Here is an 11,846-nt window from a genome sequence, read left to right on the forward strand (position 1 = left end):
GCAGAGATGGGGTGGGGGGGGGTCCAGACTGGCTGATGGGTTAGGCAGGAATCTCCTGCATCTTAAGCACAAGCTATGCACCAAGTTTTCATTCGTCACCCCGAAGGGAAACACACCCCGCCACCCCGCCGGATAACAAGATGGAGGGGCATCACCGCTGCTCCCCTGGCATCCCGTCCCCAGCAGCGACTGGTGCTGGGCACCATAAAGGCGGGACACCGTCCCTAATCCCCAGCTCAATGGCACCAGCTGTTCTGCGTCAGCAGGGAGGCGTTCCTTCCTGACCACGGCAGTGAAATCACCAGGGGCCCTGAAGCATGGGGGCTGGCTGCACGTGGCGGGATCAGCCAAGGGAGCAGGCCCTGCTGCTGCGCTGGGGCTGAGGACTGGGGTACAGACTGGGACCCCCGCTGTTCAACCCGTAGGTGCAATGGGGCTCACAGGGGATGTCCCGGTTTGAGAGAGACTGATGGGGGGAAGGGGGTAAATGGCTAACTGCAGTGTGTTTGTATGCATGTGCGTGTGTGTATACACATGCGTACATGCATGTTAGTGTGTGTTTGTATACGTGTGTGTTTGCACATGCTTGTGTAAGGACCCGCGTGAGGGGATGCGCATCACGGCAGCTTGAGGCAAGGGGTTTCTAGACACACACCGCGGCACCCAAGCCCTGTCGTGCGCACACGCGCCGCCTGTTTACAAACAGACACCGGTCCCACGGTGGAGCACACGCCTCACTATTTCCGAGAGACTGGCGGGCAGCGGTGGGGGTGGAGCTCGGGGAATCCCGGGCGGCCCCTGGCCAACCCCTGTGTCCAGACAACATTGCACCTTGCTGTGATTTCATGGCTGTCCCTGTTGGGGGCGGGTTATGGTGGATTCAGGGGGGACTTTTCAGCCAGTGGGGCCGGCCAGGCCCGACAGATGCAGCCGGCGGGCAGGAACGACGCAGTTTCCTGTGCTCCATGGGGCGCCCGTGTCGGTTTCAACGCTAATAAACCTGCAAAACATGAAGTGGGGGAGGAAAGCGAAAGGGATGGGACCTTATCCTCCTGCTTCTGCCGGGGGGTGCGGGGGGGCTGTTACCGCTAAGCCCTTCCCCTGGCTCATGGCACAACTTTGCCCCCCTCCCCTTGCCGGCAGTCGGCTGTGGTTAGCATCCCCGACCAGATGCTCCGGTGATGGGCACGGCGTAAGACCCTCTGCAGACTAGATTAGAAACCCCTGGAGCCACTCAGTCCCCTCTGCCTTTAGCCTGGTCACTGCTCTACGGGGGGGCTTCATGTACTGGGGTGTCTTGGGGATTGGGGTGCAGGCTTCCTGGGGGGCAGCCAGGCCCGCAGATGTGGAGCCCTGCTGAGGATCGAGGGGTCCGGCGGGGGCTGGGTCCCGTGTCCGCGGGGCCTGGGTTCCAGGTGGGTGGAGGGTTGTAATCGGCCCCCCGGGGCGGGGGGCTTTGATGCCCCCCAGCCTTGCCAGCCACCCCGCCTCCGGGGGCCCTGAACTCGGAGGCTGACTGAGGCCTGGTCTAGGCCTGGGAATTAGGTCGGTATAACCATGGGCGGGGGGGGGGACGGGGGACTATGTACGCCCCACCCCAGAGCAGGCCGAAGTCCCTGTGCGGATGGAATGAGGGAGCAGGCCCTGTCGGGGGTGGGGGGGAAGGCAGGGGCACCCCACAGCAACCCAGCCCCCTGCCCTCAGTGTGGCTAGCGGGGCGCGGGGCAGCGCCAGGGAGGGGAGGGTCAAGCAGGAGGGAGGCCGGAGCTGCGGGGAGTGAGCAGGGGCTGGGCGCCGGGCAACAGGACACGACCCTCCCCCGGCTTGAACTGCCCAGGGCTGTGGGGCACCCACTCACTACAGACACCCACTCTGCACACACACACACACACACATACAGACTGTGCACACACTACAGACACCCACTCTGCACACACACACACACACACACTGCACACTCACTACAGACCCCCACTCTGCACACTCACTGCAGACACCCACTGTGCACGCACACACACCCAGCCACACACGCTGCACACTCACTACAGACCCCCACTCTGCACACACACACTGCACACTCACTACAGACACCCACACTGCACACTCACTACAGACACCCACTCTGCACACACACACACACACACACACACACACTGCACACTCACTACAGACCCCCACTCTGCACACTCACTGCAGACACCCACTGTGCACACACACACTGCACACTCACTACAGACACCCACACTGCACACTCACTACAGACACCCACTCTGCACACACACACTGCGCACTCACTACAGACACCCACTGTGCACGCACACACACGGCGCACACACTACAGACACCCACTGTGCACGCACACACACCCAGACACACATGCTGCACACTCACTACAGACCCCCACTCTGCACACACACACTGCACACTCACTACAGACACCCACTCTGCACACACACACTGCACACTCACTACAGACACCCACTGTGCACGCACACACACCCAGACACACACGCTGCACACTCACTACAGACACCCACTCTGCACACACACACTGCGCACTCACTACAGACACCCACTGTGCACGCGCACACACACTGCGCACACACTACAGACACCCACTGTGCACGCACACACACCCAGACACACACGCTGCACACTCACTACAGACCCCCACTCTGCACACACACACTGCACACTCACTACAGACACCCACTGTGCACACACACTGTGCACTCACTACAGACACCCACTGTGCACGCGCACACACCCAGACACACACGCTGCACACTCACTACAGACACCCACTGTGCACACACACACTGCACACTCACTACAGACACCCACTGTGCACACACACTGTGCACTCACTACAGACACCCACTGTGCACGCGCACACACCCAGACACACACGCTGCACACTCACTACAGACACCCACTGTGCACACCTACTGCACACTCACTACAGACACCCACTGTGCATGCACACACACCCAGACACACACGCTGCACGCTCACTACAGACACCCACTGTGCACATACACACTGCACACTCACTACAGACACCCACTGTGCACGCGCACACACACTGCGCACACACTACATACACACACTGTGCACGCACACACACCCAGACACACACGCTGCACACTCACTACAGACACCCACTGTGCACACCTACTGCACACTCACTACAGACACCCACTGTGCATGCACACACACCCAGACACACACACTGCACGCTCACTACAGACACCCACTGTGCACATACACACTGCACACTCACTACAGACACCCACTGTGCACGCGCACACACACTGCGCACACACTACATACACACACTGTGCACGCACACACACCCAGACACACACGCTGCACACTCACTACAGACCCCCCCACTCTGCACACACACACTGCACACTCACTACGGACACCCACTGAGCACACACACACTGCACACTCACTACAGACACCCACTGTGCACACGCACACACACTGCGCACACACTACAGACACCCAACTGTGCACGCGCGCACACACACACTGTGCGCACACTACAGACACCCACTGTGCACGCGCATACACACTGCACACACACTGTGGACACACCCACACTACAGACATCCACTGTGCACCACACACACACTGTGCACACACTACAGACACCCACTGTGCACGTGCACACACACATACAAACTGTGCACACACTACAGACACCCACTATGCACACGCACACACACACACACACACACTGCACACACACTATGGACATACCCACACTACAGACACCCACTGTGCATGCACACACATCCAGACACACACACTGCACACACTACAGACACCCACTGTGCACACGCACACACACACACACTGAACTCTCACTACAGACACACCCACACTACAGACACCCACTGCGTGCACACACACAAACGCACACAGACACATACACAAACACAGACGCTCGACAGACACACCCGCTGCAGACACCCACTACATCTCCCCATTACAGACACACTGCACCCACAAGATAGTACTCACAACTCACACACACTACAGACACACGAACACACAGACACCCACAAGACACAGAACTCACTACACACACAGGCACAAACACACACAGAATTTGCACTTCTCTACCATTTGTTTACATGGCCTGGCGCGACGGGGCCCTGATCTCGGTCACTGTGTGTCTGTGCAGCGCCAGGCACAACAGGGCCCTGATCTCCGTGACTGTGTCTTAATTTGTGTGCTTTGAAATTCACCGGGAGCAAGCGATTCTGGGGGGTTAGGGGCCGGGCTGTGGGCATGTGGTCTCCCCTAGGACACTTGGAGGGTGGGGGAGCCCCAGGGGAAACCCACCCTGTGTTGCTTCCAGTGGCATCAGCAGCGGAATGGACGTGAGCCCCCCCGGCCCCCTCCCAGAAGCCGGGCTGTCTTCGGAGGGGTATTTCCAGCCCAGCCTGGAGCGTGTGGCTCCCTGCCCAGCTGGGCTGCATCGTGAGGAATTTCCCTACAGAGGAGCGCACATTCATGTGGTTACTGGAGGAGGAGGCCAGGCCAAGTCCCTCCTCCTGCGAGGAAGGGGAAGGAAAGCCGGGCTCCTCGCTGGATTCCTGGAAGGGCCAGGGGTGGAGGGGAAACGCCCCCACGCTGCCACCTCCACCCCCACCTGGCTTCTCAGCAGGGCCCCCGGGCACTGGGATGCCTCAGCCCTGGCAGGGGACAGTCTCACCCGCCCCACTGCCCGCCCCTTCCTTCCTGGAAACGGATGGATCCAGGGAAAAGGTTCAAGAGACCAGGGGAATCCCCAACCCTCCTTGCGCTGCCAGGACCAGGACACCCTCCTCCCCATCCCCAACCCTCCCCCTGTCGCCAGAACCAGGGGACCTTCCCCCCTCTATCCCCACACCCCCCCTCCCACCAGGACCCTTGTGCCAGGCGCTGCACAGACCCTGACCGAGATCAGGGCCCCGTCATGCCGGGTGGTGCCCAGACCCCAACAAAGATCAGGGCCCCGTCGTGCCGGGCACTGCACAGACCCTGACCGAGATCAGGGCCCCGTCGTGCCAGGCGCTGCACAGACCCTGACCGAGATCAGGGCCCTGTTGTGCCAGGCGCTGCACAGACCCTGACCGAGATCAGGGCCCCGTCGTGCCAGGCGCTGCACAGACCCTGACCGAGATCAGGGCCCTGTTGTGCCGGGCGCTGCACAGACCCTGACCGAGATCAGGGCCCTGTTGTGCCAGGCGCTGCCCAGACCCTGTCTGAGATCAGGACCCCATTGTGCCGGGCGCTGCACAGACTGAGTGAGATGGGGAAACGGAGGCACAGAGCGATGATGGGGACTTGCCCGCCGTCCCGCAGGAAACGGTAGAGCCCAGATCCCCCGAATCCCATCCCACAAGGCCCACCTGCCTCACTGCACAAAAGCATCATGTGGTTTAACCCCCTAGCCCCCCTTGCAGGTCCCAGCCCCCCAGGCCATTTTCAAAACACCCCCTTAACACCCCTTCCTATGCGCCCCCTCCCCCATCGCCAGAGCCCCCCGATCTCCATCCCAGAGCCTTGAGAGAAACAGAGCAGGGAGTGTTTTGGGATAGCTGCTCCCCAGCCACACAGGTGCCCACACCAGTGCCCAGCGTTCCTGGCTTGCAGGCTGGGGCTGAGGGCCTCCGGGCCGCTGTGACAGCTCGCTGGGATGAAGGCTTCCCATGGGGGGGGGGGCAGTTTGGGGGGGGGGGGTTTTCTGCAGGATCTTTTGTGCTCTGGCCGGATGTCTCCCCACAGTGCCCCCCCTGCACACGGCAGGGCGGCCCTGGCACCAGCCGGAAGTGCCAGAAGTTGGATCAGTCCCTCGGCTCGCATGACTCACCCACTTCTGCCTCATTTGTGCAGCCGGGGGGAGGCGGGGGGGCTGTTTCAGAGGGGAAGTTGGCCCTCCCAGCATGGTGGGAGGCCCCAGTGGGACTGCTGGGAGCCGAGATCTGCCACCTTCCCTACCACTGGGAGTTTCCAGCCGCCTAGTGTGGAGTCTTGGGGTCCATAATCTCCTTCGTTCATCCCCCGCGCCAGCCCCAGGGGCCCCGCTGTCAAGACGGGCTCCTCCACTCGTGAGCGCGTTCGAGGCCGGGGACCCCTCTCTGGGGGCACTGTCGTGCAAGGCACGAACTCTCTCACGGTCGTGTAACACCATTCATAGATTCCGAGGCCGGAAGACAAAGCACCAGGCCCCCGAAAAGGAAGGTCTCGCTTGCACGGGTGCACCGGAGGGCCCACTAGTGCCCCAGCTACACACAGGGCTGACCGGGGCTGACTTGTCTAGAGAGAGGCGGCTGGAGTGGAGGCGTGTGCCCTTTGCTCTCTGTCAAAGGGCTGTTTGTTGGATTGCGTAATGGGCGGGGGGGGGGGGGACGGGGGGAGGACTCGTTTCTTAGAATCAGTAGCTGCCAAAGGATACAGCGGCCTGGGTCAGGGCTACAGACAATGGCGTGCGGGGGTGTTGGGACGGTGCTAGCAGCGATGGTGCAAAACAGGGAGCGGAGAGAGCGTGTGTGCGAGACGGGGAGGGAGGGCGCAGAAAGACATGTGGCCTTGTGCATGTTCCAGTCGGCACGGTGCGCGGGGGTGTGCACTAGTGAGGGGGCGTGCTAGTGGGCAAGAGTCGTCGTGCACAATAGTGAAAAGAGAATGGCATGAGCTGGATGTGAGGGTGTAAACGCAGCCCCAGTGAATGGCACCAGGGTACAGCTGCACTCCTGCGTGCATGGGTGTCCATTCGTGGGCGTGTGAAACGGGGTGTGTGTGTGCAAAGCGGGGTTTGTTCATGTCCATGTGTGTGCAATCGTGTCTGTGTGCAGAACTGAGGGGGGGTTCACGTATGGACATGCAATGATGTGCGTGTCCAGTTGTGTTTGTGCACCGAAGTGTGTAGGTTCCTGTGTGCAGAATTGTGTTCCCGGGCGTGTGACCCATTGTGTGGGCGTGAGCATCATTTCGGTGTGCGATTGTGCGTCCGTAATGGCGCATCTGTGAGGGCGCATCTCTGTTTTTTGGGTGTGCGTAATGGTGTCTCTGGGGGGGGGTGTCGACCCGTACAAGTGTGTAATTGTGTGCATGCAATTGTGCATCTGTCTGCGTGTAACTGTGGCTCTCTGTGTTGGTGCGCCTAATTGTGGCTCTCTGTGTGTGCAGTGGTGAGTCGGTGCGTGACAAATCCATTTTCACTTGCGTGGTTTCCTCCGTGTTTTGGGATTCCCCTCAAAACCCACGTCCCACAGGCCAGCCCGACGCAGGTCAGCCCGGCCTGCAGCTTTTTCTCAGCCTCTGTGCCCGCCAGTGCTGGAGAAACCAGCCGGGCCTGGCTTCCACGTCCATCCTGACAGTCCTTGTTGGCTGTGTACAGGCGCTCAGCTCCTGTAACCTAGCATGAGCGCCCGGGAGCATGTGACACAGTCGGTGATCTACAGTCACTGGGGCAATGGACAGCGGGCAGCCAATCCGTTCATGCCAGTGGCTGGTGACTGCTTTGCAAATCCTTGCCCGTGGGGCACCCCAATCCTCTCCGGCGTCAGCTGGGGGGCACCAGGGCTAAAACAGGGTTCAAGAGAGGCCTGGCTAACCCTGCAGCTCTGAACTGAGGTGCCAACATGGGAGGGATCAAGGTCATGCTCCAAGGCCCCCATTTGTCCTCCATAGAGGTCAGGAAGGAAATCTCTCTCCGTATGCCTGGGAGATTTGCTTCTGACCAAAAGCCATTGACTCTGCCTGGGGCTCAGCAAACCCCATTGTTGTTATTGGGGGGGTACTTTGGAGCCCCCAGCCACAACTGGGGCTCCGTCGCACCACGGCCACCGTGCAAGAGAGACCCTGTCTCCGAGTCCAGTCAGGGGAAGGCAGGGTGACTACCTCACTTCAGAGGCCCAGGGAGATTAGTGACTTCCCCAGGGCTGCTCAGGCGGAGCTGAAGAGGGAACCCAGGAGTCCGGAGTCCCGCCAGGCCAGCCTTCCCCTTGAGGGGACGATTCCAAACCCCGGCGCCACCCTGGATCCAAAGTCCCAACTCCCCAGATTCAGGTTTTCGGCAGCAGCCATTTTTCCGAGGCCGGTTCTAGCTCGGCTCCGATCCGGGGGGAGAGGAGGTGGAAGGGGTGGATCCATCTGGAACTGTCCACCCCCATCCCCCATGTCTCCGCACAGAGGCTCACGTCCCATGTTTGCCTTAGGGCATGAGCAATCCTCAGCTGACAGGTCTCCAGCCCGGTCCTTCCCTCCAGGCACCCTTATCGGCTGGGAAACCAGCAGCACTGGGTGAGGCTGATGCAAGAGGCAGCCGGGGTGGCGGCTCCACCGGGTTAGCCGGGCGACCAGGGCCTCGGAAAAATCCCCCCGGAGTTGGCTCCGGAAGGGCTAGAAACCATTAGGGTAGCAGCTGGCATGGGCGTGGCTGGGTACTGGGGTGGGCGAGCTGTGGGGCCCAGTAGGGGGCGCTCTCCCCGCAGAGTCAGTGCTGAACCCAACGCCCTAGGGGGCGCTGTGCTGTTGGTGCGCTCTCTCCCATGCAATAGAAAACCCCTTATGGCCGTTAAAGAGCCCAGGACGCTTTCCACCAGAGCTGGGGTGATCCGTCCCCTGCCAGCGCTCAAATGAGGATAAAACTGTCTCAGATCCTTCCACGCTTTCAGTCGGATACAGGGGTCACCCTCACTCCTTGTGCTATACGGCGGCCAGGCCTTTCTGAAGACGGGGGTCGCGTCTCAGAACCAGCTGAGCGATCCCTGTACAAACAGCTGCCGCGCTAACACCCCAGAGGTGGCTGCATTTCATTGCTGAGTGGGAGATCCCTGTACAAAGAGCTGTAGTGCCCCACCCCAGAGGTGGCTGCGTTTCAGTGCCGAGTGGGAGATCCCTGTACAAACAGCTGCCGTGCCCCACCCCAGAGGTGGCTGCATTTCATTGCTGAGTGGGAGATCCCTGTACAAAGAGCTGTAGTGCCCCACCCCAGAGGTGGCTGCGTTTCAGTGCCGAGTGGGAGATCTCTGTACAAACAGCTGCCGTGCCCCACCCCAGAGGTGGCTGCATTTCATTGCTGAGTGAGAGATCCCTGTACAAAGAGCTGTAGTGCCCCACCCCAGAGGTGGCTGCGTTTCAGTGCCGAGTGGGAGATCTCTGTACAACCAGCTGCCGTGCCCCACCCCAGAGGTGGCTGCGTTTCAGTGCCGAGTGAGAGATCCCTGTACAAAGAGCTGTAGTGCCCCACCCCAGAGGTGGCTGCGTTTCAGTGCCGAGTGGGAGATCCCTGTACAAACAGCTGCCGTGCCCCACCCCAGAGGTGGCTGCATTTCATTGCTGAGTGAGAGATCCCTGTACAAAGAGCTGTAGTGCCCCACCCCAGAGGTGGCTGCGTTTCAGTGCCGAGTGGGAGATCTCTGTACAAACAGCTGCCGTGCCCCACCCCAGAGGTGGCTGCGTTTCAGTGCCGAGTGGGAGATCCCTGTACAAAGAGCTGTAGTGCCCCACCCCAGAGGTGGCTGCGTTTCAGTGCCGAGTGGGAGATCCCTGTACAAAGAGCTGCCGTGCCCCACCCCAGAGGTGGCTGCGTTTCAGTGCCGAGTGGGAGATCTCTGTACAACCAGCTGCCGTGCCCCACCCCAGAGGTGGCTGCGTTTCAGTGCCGAGTGGGAGATCTCTGTACAACCAGCTGCCGTGCCCCACCCCAGAGGTGGCTGCGTTTCAGTGCCGAGTGGGAGATCTCTGTACAAACAGCTGCCGTGCCCCACCCCAGAGGTGGCTGCATTTCACCGCTGATTTAGCTGTACAAACAGCTGTGGCTGCATTTTAGCAGTAGCAAAGTGACCTCCATGCATAGTCTACAAGGACTTTGGCATGGAGGGTAACAGAGTAATAGACACATTCAGGAGTCATATGCTACACATTCCCTTCCTAAATCTGCCCCATCCCCTCACACCCCAACAGTCCCTAAGAAGGATTAGCTCAGCGGGAAATACCCTCAGTGCAGGCACTGGGGGCGGAGCTACCGCTGGGGTGACCTCCATCTGCTGTGGTGGGTTTAGCCCATGGCAGGCCGGCTCTGGTATCAGTCAGTCGATCTGATTAACCCCGCCCCTCCGCTGACACATCTCCTGAGTCACTGAGTTACGCAGATGAGCCAGGGTGGCTGGGTTCCTCTGTGACCAGGGTGCAGGACCGGGCCAAGGGATCCGTCTGGAAGCCAACCCCAGGATGGGCCAAGGCGCTGGGCTGGGTCTCGGGTGAGCTGGGTTCTACTCTGGCTCGGCCCGTGACTCCATGTGGGACCGTGGGCGAGTCAGTTCAGCGCTCCGTGCCTCAGTTTCCCCACCTGTAAAATGGGGCGGATACGCCTGCCTTGCTCTAGAGGACCGGAAGCTCTTTGGGGCAGGGGCTGATTTGTGCTTGGTGTCTGCAGGGCCTGGCAGTTGGGGGCCGTGGGCCTGATCTCAGCTGGGGTCTCTAGGCGATACCGTAATTACCATAATAATTGCTCCATCTATAACTCCCTCCCTCCCTGTGGGATTTAACGCGCTACCATTTCCCTTCCCCCAAGAGGCTGCCTGGAGCAGGCAGGTAAACAGCTCACCTGAACCTCAGCACACAATGAGCTCATTGTTCCCCCCCCCTCCTGAGCTCACCTGCAACCACTGATTCCTTAACCCTCTCCTGCCCCAGAGGCTGTGCATTGCCCACCCGCGACCCTGAGCCAGGCCAGGGGACCCTGGGGCGGGCGGCCGGAGGGCGCACTGGTTCTCGGGCCCCTCTGGGCTGCAAACAACCCCCTGAGACTCATTCCCCACCCCGCCACCTGCAAGGGGCTGTCCCTGCAGTGTGGCTAGTCTCTGCCCCCCTCCCCCCCGGCCCATAGGGGGTGGATCGGGGCCATGGCCGGGGCGCACCAAACTGTGGTTATTCTCTGCCCCCCATAGGGAGCAAAGCAAGAGTTAGAACAGCCCTTGAGGGACTCAGTGTTCCTATCTGTACAATGGGAGCATAGCCCTGCCATTGTGTGTTTACCCTGGACGTTCTTTGGGGCAGGGACTGTCTCTCGCTCAGCGCCTGCAGTGCCCACCTTGCTAGGGCCTCTCATCTCAGTCGGGGTCTGTGCAGAGCCTGGCACAATGGGGGCCCTGATCTCGGTCAGGGTCTGTGCAGCGCCTGGCACAATCGGGGCCTGATCTTATTTTGAGGCCACAGGGTGCTAGCGTATTATAACTAATAAGAGATTGTAGGGCAGGGGTGGGACGAGGTGTCGATCCGTCCCCTCACCGGAGAGGAAGGCTGGCTCCGTGGTTAGGTGGCTCTCCTGGGAGACTGGCGTTCAGCTCCCAGCTCTGCTACCGGCTTCCTGTCTGACCGTGGGCAAGTCACTTAGCGGCTCTGTACCTCAGTTTCCCCATCTGCACGAGGGGGGGATGGTAACTCGCTCCTGTCCGGGGGCGTCTCCGAGGAGGAACGGGTGCCAGTCTGTGCGGCCTGGCTGAGAAACGGTTACGCGCCCGGCTCCGGGTGCCAGGGGAAAAGAACGAGCTGAGGTGGCGCCCGGCTATGATCACCTGGCCTGCCTCGGCCCCATGCCCTGCTGGGAGGTGACTCAGCAGGCCGGGCGGGGGACATGGGGGAAGCGCGTGACGCTGAGGTCACCCGTGTGAGCGCTTATGTAACCAGAGGGAAACCCTGTCATCCCTTCCTGGAACTGCCCCCACCAACCCCTGGGCGCTTGGGTGTCTGAGCCTGCTGCACGCCCCTGTCTGCGCCGGTTCTCCCCTCCCCCAGGCGGTTTCTGTACACCTGGCAGGACTCCTGGGTTCTCACTG

General features: G+C 60.7%; 1 long non-coding RNA gene across 1 annotated transcript; it reads right to left on the reverse strand.

Annotated features, from left to right (window-relative positions):
- Window positions 1–668: 668 nt before the first annotated feature.
- Window positions 669–11,597, reverse strand: LOC135976187 (uncharacterized). The gene is made up of 2 exons (XR_010593391.1): window positions 5,873–11,597; window positions 669–1,000 (listed from the first exon to the last, which is right to left on the reverse strand). It is a non-coding gene; the product is annotated as an uncharacterized LOC135976187 (long non-coding RNA).
- Window positions 11,598–11,846: the final 249 nt, after the last annotated feature.

The sequence above is a fragment of the Chrysemys picta genome, chromosome 17 (genome assembly GCF_011386835.1).
Source record: "Chrysemys picta bellii isolate R12L10 chromosome 17, ASM1138683v2, whole genome shotgun sequence".
In the NCBI taxonomy this organism is placed as follows: domain Eukaryota; kingdom Metazoa; phylum Chordata; order Testudines; family Emydidae; genus Chrysemys; species Chrysemys picta.